The 18736-nt window shown below is 39.8% G+C and overlaps 1 protein-coding gene across 4 annotated transcripts in view; it reads left to right on the forward strand.

Moving 5' to 3' along the window:
- The window catches only part of ADK (adenosine kinase), a 598204-nt gene that overhangs the window by 130831 nt on the left and 448637 nt on the right, over positions 1–18736 (forward strand). The window lies entirely within an intron of this gene.

Here is an 18736-nt window from a genome sequence, read left to right on the forward strand (position 1 = left end):
CTTGCTTGTTTTTATTTTCAAGAACACGTTGTTAGCCTTTGATTTTTAAAACAGAGAGAGTGTAGTGTCTTGTTTGGCAAAAAGACCCAATATATGATCCTGTGAGTTCTTCAATTGTTGAAAAACATAAACATTTAATAAGGAGTTCAGAAAAGTGGATTAAATGTTATTTAAAACATATGTTACAGTTGACCTCATGGCTAAGTGGCCTGATTCTGGAATCCATGAAATATCCCAGGGGTAATAGCTAAGTTTTTTTTTTTTTTTTTTTTCACACAAAATACTTTATTTCCAGAAATACTGCACTGGGGAGTTGAATAAGACGTCAAAAAGTTAAAGAAAAAGAAAACTCTTGCTTTTTTTTTTTTTTTTTTTTTTTTTTGCCTTTACTGGGAAGTTGAAAACAATTTTAGTGACAGGCTATGCGTCATCATGAAAATACAGTTTGATATTTTAGGCCTTCACAAATTTGATTTCATTGTACTTCATGATGGATGTTACTAAGCTGTGTGTGATGGGGCAGAAATTAAAGAATAAACAAGGACTCTGCTGCTTGGCAGTGGCTGTGTTCTCGTTTGTAGCATAGATTTTCTTGTTTTTAATTTTCCCTTGTGAATTATTTTAAGTGTATAGAAAATTTAATAGTACTAAAACAAGTACCCACATACTCATTGTCTGAGCATTGTGAAATTTATTGAAGATTTGGGTGCGGTAAGTTCTCTCTCCTATCCTAAAGGTGACTGGTATTCCAGTTTGTTGGTTGTATATGTGTGTATCTCTAAACATTATGAAAGGTTGAGTTACAGGTTCCAAAACATTATGTAAGTGCTGTTTTACTGTGCCTTTGACCTTTTTTCTGTAGTATTAAGTTTTTGAGATTTTCTGTGTCCATAAATAGAATCTATAGTTAATTTTCTCCTCTTTGGTATTATAAGAATATGTCACTATTCTTTTTTTTAAAGAATTATTTATTTGCAAGGTAAAGTTACAGAGAGGCAGAGGCAGAGAGAGAGGTCTTCTATCCGCTGGTTCACTCCCAAAATGGCCGCAACGGCCAGAGCTGAGCTAATCCAAAGCCAGGATCCAGGAGCTTCTTCCGGGTCTCCTATGAGGGTGCAGGGTCCCAAGCACTTGAGCCATCTTCTGCTCTCCCAGGCCATAGCAGAGAGCTGGATTGGAAGTGGAGCAGCCAGGACTCAAACTAGCGCCCATATGGGATGCTGATGCCACAGACGGATGCTTAGCCCACTAGCCACAGTCCTGGCCCATTGTTTATTCTTTGCTTAAGGACTTGCAGGTTTTCCCAGTATTAATAACACTGCTTGATTAAGTTTCTTGTATTTATGTGTTTATGCATATGTAGAAGATTGTCTAGGGCTGTCTTGTCTAATACTATACATGTGGATATTTAAATTTTCATTAATTAAAATCAAATGAAATTAATTCATTTCCTCAGTGGCACTAGCAACATTTCAGATACTCAGTAGTCACTGGTAACCAGTGGCTAATGTGTTGGGTGTTGTAGATACAGATGATTCCATTACTACAGAAAGTTCTACAGGATAGTGCTGCTTGGGGTTTATAATTGTGGAATTGTTGGATCATGATATATACACATCTTGTTTTTAACTAGATATGGCTGAATTTTTATTGCCAGCAGTATCTTAGGGAGCCCTTTCTCAGCTATTTGCTGTAGCTATTGGTGTGAACAGAAGTTGTAATTTCTGTTTTGGTAGGTGGGAAATATGTTACATTATGGTTTTAAAATGTCCAGTGAAGGTGACTGCGTTTGGTTAGGCATATTTTCTGATATGTTTGTTTGTCTTTTTTGGTTTTCGTTTTGTGCTTTCCTATCAGTATTCTTTGCTCAGTTTTTTTCCTTTTGGAATATTTTGAATTAGTGATTTGAAGGAGTTCTTTGCATTTTTATGGATAGTAATTCTTTGTTTGTGTTGCATGTATCTGTTTGTAGCGTATGACTTTTTTTTTTTATTTGACAGATAGAGAAAGGTCTTCCTTCCGTTGGTTCACCCCCCAAATGGCCACTACGGCCGGAGCTATGCCGATCCGAAGCCAGGAGCCAGGTGCTTCTTCCTGGTCTCCCATGCAGGTGCAGGGGCCCAAGCACCTGGGCCATCCTCTACTGCCTTCCCGGGCCACAACAGAGAGCTGGACTGGAAGAGGAGCAACCGGGACTAGAACCCAGCGCCCATGTGGGATGCCGGCGCCGCAGGTGGAGGTTTAGCCTAGTAAGCCACGGCGCTGACCCCTGACTTGTTTGTTTTTTTTTTTTTTTTTTTTTTTTTTTTGACAGGCAGAGTGGACAGAGAGAGAGAGACAGAGAGAAAGGTCTTCCTTTTGCCGTTGGTTCACCCTCCAATGGCCGCCGTGGCCGGAGCGCTGCAGCCGGCGCACCACGCTGATCCGAAGGCAGGAGCCAGGTGCTTCTCCTGGTCTCCCATGGGGTGCAGGGCCCAAGCACTTGGGCCATCCTCCACTGCACTCCCTGGCCACAGCAGAGAGCTGGCCTGGAAGAGGGGCATCCGGGACATGATCCGGCGCCCCTACCGGGCCTAGAACCTGGTGTGCCAGTGCCGCAGGCGGAGGATTAGCCTATTGAGCCGCAGCGCAGGCCCTGACTTGTTTTTAACTTTGTGGTGTCTTCTCACAATCTTTAAAATTCAATGTAATCAAATTTATCCTTTTCTTTTGTGCTTTATGCCTGTATGTCTTCTTTAAAAATATCGTGTTCTTGAAATATAGCTACATTAATCTGTTATCGTTGTATAATAAACAAATAACTGGGGGCCAGTACTGTGGTTTAGTGGGTGAAGCTGCCACCTGTAGCACCAGCATCTCATCTGGGTGCCAGTTAGAGACTGGCTGCTCCACTTCCAATTCAGCTTCCTGCTGATGTACCTGGGAAAGCAGCAGAGGGTGGTCCTGGCTTGAGATTGGCTCAACTCCAGCCACTGTGGCACTTTGAGGAGTGAGCCAACAGATGGAAGATCCATCTCTCTTTCTGCCCCAACCCCCTGTAACTAGCCCTTTCAAGTATATGAATAAATTAAAAAAAAGAAAAGGAAAAAATTTTTTTCAACATTAAGGTCAGAGATTTGCCTCTTTGGGCCCTACAGAACTTAATAATCTTTCATCCAGTTTAATATTTGTATAGTGTGACGTAGAATTAGAGACTGATTTTCCTTTTTTTTGAGTGTTGTCATGGGTTTAGTTTCTGAGTTCTAATTTTGTTCCATTGATCTGCTTATCGCTGTATTGATATTTTATTTGAATTTTCTTAACAAAATAATTGGTGGTTAGGTCTAATCTCTTTTGTCAAAACTGATTTAACTGGTGATAAGCTTGAAGATTGTAATTTGTAATAAAAAATTTTAGAAAATGATGTTAGTGCATCCAACAAAAGTAACCCAAAATGTTTTCACTGTGTTGGTATTTGAAAAAAGCTCAGCTTAAACCAAAAGTGGAAAAAAAGCAAAATAATTTTTGAAAGATCTTTTAGACACTTTCCAGTGGCGAACTGAATCTGATTTTTTAAAATCTAATTTTCACTTTAACTGCCATTTATAATAGTTATAATAGATCCATTTACTACCAGTTTTAGAAATTAGATTTGTGGTTTGGCCATAGTATGAAAAGAAGAAATGTTTAAAAAGCAGCATGCCATAGGGGTAGTAATTAAGAAAATGGGTTTCGGAGTCACACTGCCTGTCCAGTGATCTGTAATCTGTGGCGTATGAATGAGATACTTAACAGTATTAACTTCATAAAGTGCTTTTGATGGTAATATAGATTGAGTACCAGCTACCTAGCAAAGATTAGGGGCATGCTAAATAGTTGTTAGCTAAGTTGACACTTAAAGAGAAAAGGGTGAGAGGAGACAGGACGATGTGTATATGTATATGAGAATGAGAAAGAAATGACTTTTGGAAGAATTCTTCATGAAAGACTAACACTAAGACTAGACTGCATCCTTCAGTTGCAGAGGAAGTTTAAGGCAGAAAATCATATAATGACCAATATAGAGCACTAGGTGGTGCCGTTAGCTCAGACTGCTGGTTTGAAAATTCAGGCGGCTGAATAACTTCAGGGTAGAAAAGATAGAAGAGCTGACACAAATTGCGGGGTTAGCCAGGGATTGCTTATATATTAAATGTGAATTGTCTTATTGGTTATGTTTCAAAGTAGTACTGTTCTTGATATTTTCTCCTGTAGTGATCGTGTTGAAAAATTTCTCTTGAGATTGATGTTTTAAAGCATTTGTCTACCAAATAAAATGATTTTATGTATTTGTTTGAAAGAGTGAAAGAGAGGGAGGAACAGAAAAAGAAAGATCTTCATTCTGCTGGTTCACTACACAAATGCCCACAGTTGTCTGGTCTGAGATAGGCCGAGCTGAAGCCAGGAATTCACCCTGGTCTCTCTCCAACATGGGAGTCAGGAGCTGAAGCACTTGGGCTATCATTTGTTGCCTCCTAGGTATGTTAGCAGGAAGATGAATCAAAATGACAGTAGCCAGGAGTCAAACTCAGTGCTCAGGTAAGAGATGCAGGAATCAAGTGGTGGCTTAACTCGCTGCCCCATGATGCTTGACCCTCTTCTAGTTTAAATTGAAAATTATGTATAAAGTGAATTTTCATTTAGAACTCACATTGAAACAAGATAACGGGCTTTCATATTGAATCGATTTAATCTGAAGAAAGTTGGTGTTTCAATAAGCTTTGATGGCCTTCTGCCAGGTCAGTGTACTGTTCCAATTACCTTTCTGAAAATGATTCCTTTATTCCTGTTACTGTTTTTAAGACCCCAGATTGGAAGTAACTAAATGCAGTATTTGATTTCTGGATATGATTTATACCGTAAAATTTTCAACTCTGGAGATTTATTAGATCACATAACCAAAAAGATTGTGGTGTGACTGACTTAAGGTAAACTTTGATGGAGTGGCTCCAATGACTTTATTTGCGCCCTCTTTAATTGTTAGCCTTGTTTTCCTTGGTATTGGCTCTGTTTGAAAACAGACTTTCATCTGGAGGCTGGGGTAGCTGCTGTCAGTTAATAGGCTTATATCCATCATACTTTTGGTTTATTTATTATTATTTTGCATCTGCATCTTCTCCAGTGTCTCCAATAACAAGTGTATCATATTAGATCAGTTTGGCTTGGCTTGGGATCGATACCTACTACTTCAAACGAGGATGGAGTTCAAGATGTTGGAAGTTTAATGGATTAAGAGTGCTATAGTGATGGTTCCCCAAAGCAACTTTGGATTTGTTATGGTAATAAAGAATACTTATAAAGTGGTGGTTATTTCTTTAATAAAGTATTCTTAAAAATGTTTCACTTGAGTATTATTTCATCAGAACTTTTTGTACTTTGAGTTTTTAGAAAAATTATTTATTTCAAGAGGCAGAGACAGAGCAGGAGAATTCTCATCCACAGGTTAGCCTCCAATATACCTGTAATGACTGAGACTGGGCTGGGGTCAAAGCGAAGAACCAGAAGCTAAGTGTAGTCTTCCACCTGGGTGGAAGGAACCCATTTAGTTGAGCCATCACCACTGCTTCCCAGGGTCTACACTGGCAAGAAGGTAGAATCAGGAGTCTTGAGCCAAAGCTAGTGGTCTGTCCTATGTGGGTTATGAGCATCTTTACTACTAGGCTAAATACCTGCTCTCTGTTTATACTTTAATGTCATCTCTGCTGCTTAGTGGTTATGGGTGAGCCCTCAAAGCCCATCTCCTCATTGGCAAATTTGAGGATATGACACCTGTTGATATCATTATTGTGATGATAAAGTAAGATAATATATGTGAAATACTTATTCTACTGGCTGACATATATTAATGATTCCAGACATGTTAATTCATTTGTAAACATGATTATTATTTTGGATTTTATTAGCCCTTGCTAAATGCCTTAAATTAGTCTGTAATCTGTGAATATAGTATAGTATAGTAAGGGTATAATGACCAATTTGAAGATTATCAATTTATTGATTACCACATTGAGTGCCTAAAATGACATTTGGTAGATACTATCCTATTCATGATTTAACCTGTATTTCTGTACTTGTGTTGAAAGTGCAGATTTAGCTTCTGTAATATTTTTCTAATTAATCTATGTTGGGAAATATAAATTATCTGTAAGGACTAGCAATAAATATAGTGAAATTGTGATAAATGGTTTTATTGTTTGGGGAAATAATATAAACTACTTCATGTGTTTGAAGAATAGAAGGAAGTTGGCAGCAAGTGAAAAAGATGAATGATTAAGTGTGATTTAAACTTGTTTTTTAATTAAAGTGCTTCAGTGCTGTGTACCGTATTCAGAAATGTATTTTAAATGTAACATTAATTTTTCAATTACCATTCATCTTTATTAGAAAATATTGCTTGTATTTATCATAATTTTTCCATTTAGGTTACTAGTGTGAAGTCTCAAGAATAGAGCCTCCATAATGGTTTTTAAAATTTAGATTTAGAAACACACATTGACAATAAACATGAAACTCATGATAGTGCTGGAATAGAAGTAATTTTTTATAAAATAATACAGTAAGTACATCATTATTTGACTTATGGCATATTTAAATCCAATTAGTTGTAAACTGTGTTTTACCAGTATCTTTTATTCAGAATTGAAAAGTATCAATGTTAAAACCATGAAAGTCCCTTTTACAGGCCCAATGCTGTGGTATAACAGATAAAGCCACCACCTACAGTGCTGGCATCCTATATGTGCCGGTTCAGGTCCCAGCTGCTCCACGTCCCATCTAGCTCTCTGCTATGGCCTGGGAAAGGAGTGGAAGATGGGCCAAGTCCTTGGGTCCCTGCATCCTCATGGGAGACCCAGAAGAAGCTCCTGGCTCCTGGCTTCAGATCAGCCCAGGTCCATCCATTATGGCCATTTGGGGAGTAAACCAGTGGATGGACAACCTCTCCTTTTTCTTTTTCTTTTTCTTTTTCTTTTTCTTTTTCTTTTTCTTTTCTTTCTCTCTCTCTTCCTCTGCTTTTCTGTAACTCTGCCTTTCAAATAAAGAAATCTTTTAAAAATTGTCCCTTTCACTATATAACATTTTATAGATACTTGAGACCAAAAGATGCTGTCAACTGACATGACTAAGCATTTTATTGTTGTTGTGTTCATTATTCTGTACTATATTTGCTTTGTTTTGTGGTTCCAATTTATTTTTAAGAATGTTATGTGTCGCTCCCCCTCTTCATGGAGAAACGACACTAAACCCTGCCTAGGCTTCATATCCGAGTCACGGCACCATTATGTCGCTCCCCGTCTTCGTGGAGGAACGACACAGGACCCTGCGCTGTTCTTTTATCTGCTCGGCCCTCCCCGGGTTTGCTGCTGGTTCTTCCCGGGGTTGGCTACCGTCCCTTCCACCTCCGTGGAAGGGCGGTTCCCCCTGCCACTTTCCCCACTTCCGCGGGGGAGCGGCACACCGCCGGCCGGCTCTCTCGGGGGCTGCTCAGATGTTATTCGGATAGATGTTCCTGGTGCATGTTGTCTCTCTCCTCCTTTATAGTCCTTTTCCACCAATCCCAACTCTGCTATCCACATGCCAAGCACGCTGCTCTCCTCCAATCAGGAGCAGGTCCTACAGTTTATTGGTTGAACTGGAGGCAGCTGTGTAGAAGCTGTTTCCCTTCTCAGCGCCATATTGTGGGAGAGCAGATGCACAGAATAAGTCTTAATTCCAGTAACTTAGTCTAGTCCGAGTTGCTCCCCACAGTTATGTTATTGAGTTATAAAGTAGAAGGAATGTGAAACACTAATGAGGCAGAGAGATCAATCTTATGGTAATTGAAATAAAAATTTATAATATTAAATGGTGAAAACAAGATCTGTTTAATAAATAAGAATTATTTTTTAAAGGTTTATTTATCTGAAAGAGATCAATCTTCCATCACTGGTTCACTCCTCAGATGTCTGCTATGACAGGGCTGGGCCAAACTCAAGCCAGGAGTCAAAGCTTCCTCCAGATCTCCCACGTGGGTGCAGGGGCCCAAGGACTTGGGCCATCGTCTGCTTCTTTCCCAAGCCGTTAACAGGGAGCTGGATCAGAAGTGGAGCAGCTAGAACAGGAACTAGCACCCATATGGGATGCTGGTGGTGCTTTTACACACCACAATGCTGGCCCCAATAATTATTTTTATCTTGTAAAGAGATTATAAATGGGATAAATTATTTCTCATCACCAGTTTTTAGGGTGGACTAATAAAATATTTCAGAGAAAAAGCCCAGTAGAACACATGTAGCAATTGTTAAGAGTAGAGGTGCTGGCACTGTGGCATAGTGGGTAAAGCCGCCACCTGCAGTGCCAGTGTCCCCGTGTCAGTTCAAGTCTTGGCTGCTCCACTTTTGATCCAGCTCCCTGCTAGTGTGTCTGGGAAAGCAGCAGAGGGTGACCCAAGTCCTTGGGCTCCTGCACTCATGTGGGGGACCCAGAAGGGGCTCCAGGCTTCCTGGCTTCAGATCAGCTCAGTTCTGGTTGTTGTGGTCATTTAGGGAGTGAACCAGCAGATCGAAGACCTCTCTCTCTCTCTCTCTCTGTGCCTCTGCCTCTGCCTCTGCCTCTGCCTCTGCCTCTGCCTCTGCCTCTTTGTAACTCTGCCTTTCAAATAAATAAATAAATCTTTAAAAAAAGAAAAAAGAAAAAAAAATCTTGTAAGCCTACAAAACTGTCTTTGGCTGTGACAAGTTTGATCAACAACACCTACACACTATACAACAAGATAACAATGTTGTCTTGTATTTAGCAGCCATATATATTTGGATTGGTCATTTTAGATTAAGGAATAAATAGAACTTATCCTACTCATAAATAAGGGCTTTCTGTATTGGGAATTTTTCTTAGTTTAACATATAAGCAAGTGATTAAATATGTGATAAGCAGTATGCCAGTGCCCCAAAGAGCTTTTGCTTAGTGGGTTATATCTGTTGGTAGTTACCATATCAGAAATAAATGGAGACAGTAGAAAATATTTAATACATTTAAAGATAAGTATAATAAATATATAAAACATGTTAAGATAAGCACATTTGTGAAAAATAATATTTTCTGAAACAAAAAAAATGTAAAATGAGTACTATTATTTTACACTTTTGCAAATCTCTTTAATGGCTGACCTAATTGAAGACAGCTGGATTCTCATCTGCTTTTGCATTCAGTATGTTGCGATTTATTGCTTTATTATGTTTTGGTTGAAGTATATAAATGAAATATGGTCTCATACAGATACATAGATTTTGGTATTGCTAGTAGAGCACAGTAGATAAATGAAGAACAAAACTGGGTTAATCTCTGAAAGCAAATTAATACCCTAGATCTGTTACCTTAAAGAATTCTTAAAAAACCAAGAATATGTATGCATCCATTCTATTAGCCATCAGAGTGATATCATCTCATGTTACTTGCCCTCTGGGAAACATCACTGTATAGTTGTGCAAGAATAAAAATAAAGGCAAGCAACTTGTTTTAACACTGTGGATTCTCTGAAAGGCTTTGGGGGACCATACTTTGAGCATTGCTGGCCAGTACAATTGAAGGCAATCAGTAAGAGTTACTGGTGGAAGTTCTTTTGAATTTATAGTACATCAGTATCAGATGTCTGTTGATTTTATGTTGAAAGACCCTACAAGTCTGAGAATTTAAAGGCTAAAGCAGTGTGTAGGTACTGTTGATCAAACTTGTCACAGCCAGAGATAGTTTTGTAGGCTTAAGGCCCTTTAAATCCAGGTAATATCCAAGTAAGTGGTAGGGTAGCAATTGTGGATACCATGGTTGTTAACAGGATTCTTATGGTACTTGTGTAGAGATCATAAAGAAGAGAGGGATTATTTCTCACAACCAATTTTTAGTGTGGACAGACTCGAGTATTTCAGAGAAAAAAAAAGCTGATAGAATACATAAAGCAGTAAGTTAGGAACAGATGCAGGGGAGGGGAACCTTTTTTCTGCCCAGGACCATTTGAATATTTGTATTATTCACAGGCCATACAAAATTATCAGTATAAAAATTGACCTGTTAGACATTTATTGAATTTTGAGTCCTGCCTGCAACTGCCTTAGCAGGGCCAGACCAAAGGATTTCCCTGGGCTTATACGATCTGCAGGCTGGACGTTCCTTACCCCTGGTAGAGGATAATGTATATAGTTTTCTGTATGGCAGTATGTATATAGGCATTGGTCACTTTATATTAAGGAATAAGTAGAACCTAATTGACTCATAACTAGGGGCTTTGATATTGAGAATTTTTCTTAGCTTAATATATATTTACCTTGGTATCAAGTCATGGGGTATTTTTTATAACTCTAGTCTGGAATTGGTCATCTGAAGCTTGACTATAGGACAGACTTTGGTTAGTATTAATCCGTGATTAAGTAGAAATTCTCATGCTAGACAATTCAGTCTTAACACTATTAATTAAGCACTTACACCATTTGTATTTTCATGCTTAGAGATTACATTTTACTCAGGTATATTTTAAAGTGGTTTTTGTTTTAATATAATTTTTTCAAATAATGTTTATCAAAATTGTGGTTATTTGATGTGAAAAGGCCATGTGATATTTACCTATTAGTTGGAACTTCTCATTGATGTGTCAGGCAAGTAAACACTTTTTTTTCTGAGCATAAACCAATTGCATTGCAAATCCATTGATAGTAAATTATTTGCAGGGATTTAACATGTAGGGAAACCTTAATTATTCTGAATATACTTATGTGATGATGTGTAAATGACTTGTTTACTCTCTTCAGTGTGACTCAGTCAAAATATATGTAGTTATTTGCATAAAGGGAAAGTGTTGCTAATATCTTTTGCATTACTGAATGTTACATATAAAACTAATTTTCCTTGTAAGGGGTATGAGAAAGTTTTGCACTAATTTTTATTTCTTCTCATCAATTTCTATGAAAATGTCGATTTAATCTTTTTCATAGTATTAGATCAGTGAACCACATGATAGAAAGCAGCATTGGTTGCTGGCAAGATCAGAAGGTGTTTACTGAGCTGCTCCAAGTCTCAGTCATTTATGTGACTCTCTAACAGTAAACAACAGATTAAGTAGAAGGAAGGATGATTGATCATAACTTGACATTTTGACCTCACATAAGGCACCTTTGCTCATGGCTTTTCACTAGTGATGGTCTTTGTTGCTGTTAACAAATACTTATTCTTACATTGGGACCTTTGTGTTTTCTCTTTCCAATTTCTGAATTGTTCTTAACTGTGGTTCTTTTTCAGTGTACATTCTTCAGTGTGCCAGACTCAAATGATAGCTTCTTATAGCACTTGCCACTGTCTGAAATGACTTTGTTTCATTTTTTATTATTGTCTCCTGTTAAGTTCTTTGAAGGTTGGAGCATTGGAGCCCTGTCCTGTCCCCCTTGTATATACAGCCCCTAGTAAGTGGCTGGCACACAGAAGGAATTCAAACGCTGTATGAAGGAAGTAAAGAAAAAGAGTACTTTTAAACACTATATGAGCAAAACATTATAAATATACTTTTCTTATTCTGATTATAATTTAAAAGATAGCATTATAAATGCTTAATTTTATAGCAGTACAATGATACTGTATAATTTGTTTCAGTATATAAATTATAATGTATTTAACTCTTGTTAGAAAGTCTTCTACTTGTACAAGTTTGTTTTGAGATCATTTTGTCAGTTATTCTCATCGTATTAGCTTTGACAAGCACTTTACAAAGCAACATTGATCAATAAGGCTTCTTATGGCTGTGAGTGGGCGCCTTCCACCCCTATTAACTTCTGTCTGCCCCTGGTCTGTGATGTACCTCTCTCTCTCTCTCTCTCTCTCTCTCTCTCTCTCTCTCTTAAAGATTTATTTATTTATTTGAAAGGCATAGTTACAGAGAGGCAAAGAGAGAAAGAGAGGTCTTCCATCCTCTGGTTCACTCCCCAGATGACAGCAAATGTGGGAGCTGTGCTGATCCGAAACCAAGAGTCAGGAGCTTCTTCTTGGTCTCCCATGCAGGTGCAGGGGCACAAGGACTTGGGCCATCTTCTCCTGCTTTTCCAGACCATAACAGAGAGCTGGATTGAAAGTGGAGCAACCAAGACTCAAACCGGTACCCATATGGGATGCCACAGTGCCGGCCCCTGTGCTGTATCTCTTGCAAGGTCTTCATGGTGCAGATCCTTTGTGCTACAGATACTTGGGCTTTTGCTTTAGGCATGCTACTGTAATTAGAAATGAAAAAGAAGAGAAGGAAGTAAAGTAAAAGAGAAGCAATGGTGTTCAAATGCATGAAAAGGGATTTTTTTTAAAGGTTTATTTATTTGAAATTCAGAGTTACACAGAGAGAGGAGAGACAGAGAGAGAGAGAGGTCTTCCATCTAACTGTTCACTCCCCAATTAGCTGCAACAGCTGGAACTGCACCAGCTGGAGCTGGGAACTTCCTCTGGGTCTCCCACCTGGGTGCAGGGGCCCAAGGACTTGGGCCATCTTCCACTACTTTCCCAGGCCATAGCAGAAAGCTGAATGGGAAGAGGAGCAGCCGGGACTAGAACCAGCGTCCATATGAGATGCCATCGCTTTAGGTCAGGGTGTTAACCCGCTGAGCCACAGCGCTGGCCTGAGGGATTCTTAATAATGAGATTGTGTTAATCACAGAGACATGCAGCCTGATCCTCCTTCAAGGAATTTTTGCCCAGGTTTGGGGATGCTGCAGAAAACCATCAGGTGGCTTTGAGTCCAACTCAGTTGTAAGAATCTCTCTGCATGAGCTCTTGCCCTTCCCAGGGTAGTTCTCATCTTGCAGTAAGGCAAGGCAAGGGTGTAAAGGTCTAGTCTTTTATTCACTTCTTTTTTTTTTTTTTTATCTAATGAATATAAATTTCCAAAGTATGACTCATGGGTTACAATGGCTCTTTTATTCACTTCTGAGATGGCCCTAGTAAGTAGTGTACCTTCAGAAATCCCTGCTAGGTTGCCCTAAGCTTTTCTGTGCCTGTAGTATAATTTTACTTTTCTCCCAGATTAATCCAACTTTCTCTCTGGTTTTTTTTCATAGTGGTTTAGTATAAATAAATATCTTGTACCCTAAATAAATGCTTCTTTGTTGCAAGCTGGATTCTCTGAAAAAAAGATATACTGTAGATGTACATTTTATTATTATTATTTATTTGAAAAGCAGAGTTTCAGAGAGAGAGAGGGAAAGGAGAGAGAAAGGGAGAAGGAGAGAGAGATCTTCCATCTACTGGTTCACTCCCCAGATTTGCCATGCTGGGGCTGTGCCATGCTGAAGCCAGGAGCCTAAAGCCTCTTCTGGGTCTCCCATGAGGTTGTAGGGGCCCAAACACTTGGGCCTTCCTCTCCTGATTTCCCAGGTGCATTAGCAGGGAGCTGGATCAGAAATGGAACAGCTGGGTCTTAAACCGTTGCCCATACGGGATGCTGGAGTCACAGACCGTGGCTTAATCCCATATGCCATAGCGCCAGCCCTGTGGCTATGCATTTTTTCTGAGATCACATATGGTTTTCATCATCTTCCTTAAGATATTCCAGGGAAGCTGAAAAATTCCTATTGCCTAGTAAGCTTGTAGCTCCAGAAGAGGAAAGAGAAAAGGAAACTGTAGGAATAGAAAAAGAAGAACCTACAAGAAAATTCACTGTGACGTGTTTAGCAGAAACTTTGCAGACCTCAAGAAGCTCCTTAAAAAGTTTGAAGACATGGCCCCAAACACCAGAAGGTTTTCATTAATAGAGAAGAATGTTCATGGTACATTATCTTCTTAAAAGCAACTTTATGATGAGAAAAAGAAGCCAAGCAAACCACTATGGACGTATTTCTGGAAGGAGTGACACTTCCTCAAGAAGAGCCTCAGGCAGGTCCTTCAGAGGTGTCCAGAAGGGCTTTGTTATCATAAGAGGTGACAGCTCCATGCCTGTTACTGCCTCTGAAGACCCTGCAGTGAGACTAGAGGTGGAGGTGAAAGACAGTTTTACTGATGATCCTGATTCTGTATAGGCTCAGGCAGATGTGTGTGTTTGTGTCTTAGTTTTGTATGGAAAAAAACTTTTACAATAACGGATGTAAAGAAATAATTTTTGTGCAGCTGTACAGTGTGCTTGTTTCTGGCTAAGTGCTAGTACACAAGAATTTAAAAAATTAAAATCTGAGCCGGCGCCGTGGCTCAATAGGCTAATCCTCCACCTTGCGGCGCCGGCAAACCGGGTTCTAGTCCCGGTTGGGGCGCCGGATTCTGTCCCGGTTGCCCCTCTTCCAGGCCAGCTCTCTGCTATGGCCAGGGAGTGCAGTGGAGGATGGCCCAGGTGCTTGGGCCCTGCACCCCATGGGAGACCAGGAAAAGCACCTGGCTCCTGGCTCCTGCCAGGATCAGCGCGGTGCGCCGGCTGCAGCGGCGGCCATTGGAGGGTGAACCAGCGGCAAAGGAAGACCTTTCTCTCTCTGTCTCTCTCTCTCACTGTCCACTCTGCCTGTCAAAAAAAAAAAAAAAAAAAAAAAAAAAAAAAAATTAAAATCTTTATAAAGTAGAAGGTTTACAGTCAGCAAAGATTAATTTATTATTGGAGGAAGAAAAATATTTCTTGTGAATTTAGTGTAACTTGGGGCCAGCACTGCAGTATGGTAGGTTAGGCCTCTTCTTGTGGCGCTGGCATCCCATATGGTTAAGTTCAGAGTACTAATAAAGCTTGTCATAAGTCAGAGTTACAGGCTGGCACTGTGGCTCACTTGGCTAATCCTCCGCCTGCAGCGCCGGTACCCTGGGTTCTAGTCCCAGTTGGGGCACCAGGTACTAGTTCTGGTTGCTCCTCTTCTAGTCCAGCTCTCTGCTGTGGCCCAAGAGGGCAATGGAGGATGGCCCAAGTGCTTGGGTCCCTGAACCCGCATGGGAGACTGGGAGGAAGCACCTGGCTCCTGGCTTCAGATCGGTGCAGCACCAGCCATGGCAGCCATTAGGGGAGTGAACCAACAGAAAGAAGACCTTTCTCTGTCTCTCTCTCTCTCACTGTCTATAACTCTTGTCTCTCTCTCACTGTCTAACTCTGCCTGTCAAAAAAAATTAATTTAAAAAAAATAAGAGTTACAGAGAGATAGGGAGAGACACAGAGTGATCTTCTAACCAGTGGTTCCCTCCCCAAATGGCCACAACACTCAGTGCTGGGTCAGGAACCAGAAGCTTCATCTGGATCTCTTACATGGGTGGCAGGGACCCAAATGCTTGACTCCATCTTCTGCTACTTTTCCCAGACCATTAGCAGGGAGCTAGATTGGAAGTGGAGCAGCTGAGACAGGAACCAGCACCCATATGGGATGCTGACATCACAGGCGGCCACTTTGCCCTCTATGCCCTGACGCTGGCCCCTCTTAAAATATACTAAACAACAAAACATATGGAAAAGGATTTAAAAAACCTAGCATTGCAGATTTCTCCATAGCTTTTGAACACTGACCACCAATAAATTACATAAATAAGAAATAATTAACATTTTTGAATATGTATGATCATATAATGACATGGGATATAGGGATTTCTATATCCAATAAGTAAAGGAAATGTGTTTTTATCAGATGAAAGATTCCCTGATCAAAAGCCAGCAACCCAATGAGGTTGGGTTCTAGAACTGCAACTAACTCTATTCAGCCAGCACCTTGTATGAGCTTGGAATTATTTGCCTCTTGAAAGGAACAGTACTGCCAACATCTTGATTTCAGGCTTGGTAAACCTGAAACAGAGAATCAGCTGAGTGAGACACACTGTACCAGACTTCTGACCCACAGAATTTTGATATTATAATAGGGCATTGTTTTAAAGTTGCTAAATTTGTAGCAATGTGTGGAGGTAACAAAAAACTAATATACTCACATTACTTAGGACAGTTAAGTGCTGCTGTCTAGCCTCTACTAGTTCAAGATTCAGACATGTTCCTTGTTACTACAGAGCAAGTTTTACAAAAACCATTTTCTACCATCAGCCACCATCTACAGTAAACAGTTAGCATTAAGCTCCCCTATCATATTCCTTATCACTTTTGGATTAACTGTCTTTCAGACATCCTACCCCAGGAACATCCATGCGTTTTTTGGCCTTGTTTACTCGATTCATTATAGCACATCACTTCTCTGGGCCTTCTGATTCCTGGCTCCCTTTACTGCCCAGCAGCTCAGACCTCCCTACATCACTGCCTACGGCCATCACTTTTTTCAAATTTCCATGAGCCGTTACAGTGGTACTTAAGAAGTAGCTCCAAGAGCTCTGCCAGGATATTCATTGCCATGTCCTTGGAGAATGTTCCCTCCATTATCATTAAAGCTTTAATTTAGCTGTCAGTCAAAATCAAAGTTCACAACATGACTCCTTACTTAATGACAGGGATACTTTTGAGAAATGCATCCTTAGCCAATTTTATTGTTGTGCGAATATCGTAGAATGTACTTACACAAACTTAGATGGGATAGTTGACTGAACACCTAGGCTTTATGGGATAGCCTGTTGCTCCCAGGCTACAAACCTGGGCAGCATGCTGTTATACTGAATATTGTGGACAATGTTAACACAACAGTAATTATTGTGTCTCTAAAAATATCTAAACATAAAAAGGTATAGTGGAAATACAACAAAAAAAGAGGTTAAAAATGGGTTAAGCTGCTGCTTGAGCCACTGGTATCACACACTGGAGTGCAGGTTCCAGGCCCAGCTACTCCACTTCCAATGCAGTTTCTGTTACTGAGTTTAGGAAAGTAGCAAAGGTTAGTCTAACTACATGAGCTCTTGCCACCAACATGGGGCACCCAGATTGAGTGCCAGGGCCTTGGCTTTGGCCTGAAGAAGCACCCATGTCATTACAACCATTTGGAGAATGAGGAAGCTGATGGAAGATCTGTGTCTCTTTTGCATTTCTTATCCTAAGCCATAGCACTAGCACCTATGTAGTGACCATTTCTAGCCTAGTAGATATCTTTTGAAAATTTTTTTTTTTGACAGGCAGAGTGGACAGTGAGAGAGAGAGAGAGAGAGAAAGAGAGAGAAAGGTCTTCCTTTGCCATTGGTTCATCCCCCAAAGGCCGCTGCGGCCAGCGCACTGCGCTGATCCGAAGCCAGGAGCCAGGTGCTTCTCCTGGTCTCCCATGTGGGTTCAGGGCCCAAGGACTTGGGCCATCCTCCACTGCACTCCCGGGCCACAGCAGAGAGCTGGACTGGAAGGGGAGCAACCGGGACAGAATCCAGCGCCCTGACCGCGACTAGAACCCAGGGTGCCGGCGCCATAGGTGGAGGATTAGCCTATTGAGCCATGGTGCCGGCCTGAAGTTTTTCTGATAATAATTGTTGTTAATCTTTTTGTAATTTTCCCCATTGACATTCATTTAGTTGTAAGTAAAGTTAAGTCGCTTTTAAAAAAAGATTTTTATTCAATTATTAGGAAAAGAAAGTGGAGTGAAAACACATACAGTGAGAGAGAGAGATGGAGATCTTTTCATCTGCTGATTCACTACCCAAATGACCCCAATGTCAAAGCCAGGATCCCAGATCTCTATTCCTGTCACCTTTGTAGGTGTCAGGAGCCTGCTTGGACCATGCTCCATTGCTTTCCTAGACACATTAGCAGGGAAGGGAACTGGATCTGAAGCAGAGCTGCAGGCACTCAAACCATCCTATATGGGATGTGGGCATTGGGTGCAGACAGCAACCTGTACTCTAGCTCTCACTCTAGTAACAGTTTTTTCTTTTGGTTAACATTTTACCAATATGTCCTTTTCTTCTACTTTGCCTTTGATGTGTCTTTTATATCAGCTGTTAGTTCCTTATTTTTCTTTTATCTTAAAATTTTTACCTTTTAACATAATTGTGAATGTTGATTTTTTAGTCCCTTCTTTTCTTTTTTCTCTTTCCTTGCCCTTTTTATAAAAAAAAGTAGAGTGCCTTTTACCTAGAATACCTTGTCTTGCTAACTGAGTTGTCTAACTTCTGATTTTTTTTTTTTTCTTTGCTTGCTTGCTTGGTTGCTAAATAATGAATGGTGTTTTAGCTTACCTCTAATTTCCTTCTTTTAAGTGAGTGAAGTTGAGGATCTTGTTTTAAAACATTTACTTTTTTCTGTGAACTGTCTGCTTCTATCTTATCATCTGTACCAGTTTCCTTTTGTGGAGACTGTTGACTCTTTAGTGATTTTTGGGAACTTTTTATTCACTAGGAACATAAACCCTTTGTGTTATGAATTGCAAGTATTTCCGTAAGATTAAACTTGAATTCGGTTTGCTAATTTTGTCAGATAGTTTTTATTGTTATGTAATTGAATTTATTGTTCTGAGGCTTTTAAATTCACTTTTTCTTCTTAAATGTTTGACCCATTTATAATTTATCCTCAAACATAGTCTGAGTTGTGGATCCTGCTTTATTTTTGATAGCTGGGTATTCTGTACTGCTTATTTAGTACTCCATCTCTTCCTTATTATTCTAGATACCACTTTTACCAATTATTGATATCTACATTTCCATGTTTGTCTTGGTTTACATATAGACCTTTTACACTACACTGAATTGGTATGACTTTATTCACAGGAAAGTTCATTATTAGAGTAATATAACATTTTTTTTCTGAATTGAACTATTCTATTCGATTCTTTAATTTTTTCCAGTTTCCTATTTTAGCATTGTTTATTTTTCATCGTATTGTCTCACCTATACCACCCACCCTACAAAAACAGACATA

The sequence above is a fragment of the Oryctolagus cuniculus genome, chromosome 15 (genome assembly GCF_051225735.1).
Source record: "Oryctolagus cuniculus isolate XC-2025 breed Fujian yellow rabbit chromosome 15, ASM5122573v1, whole genome shotgun sequence".
NCBI lineage: Eukaryota > Metazoa > Chordata > Mammalia > Lagomorpha > Leporidae > Oryctolagus > Oryctolagus cuniculus.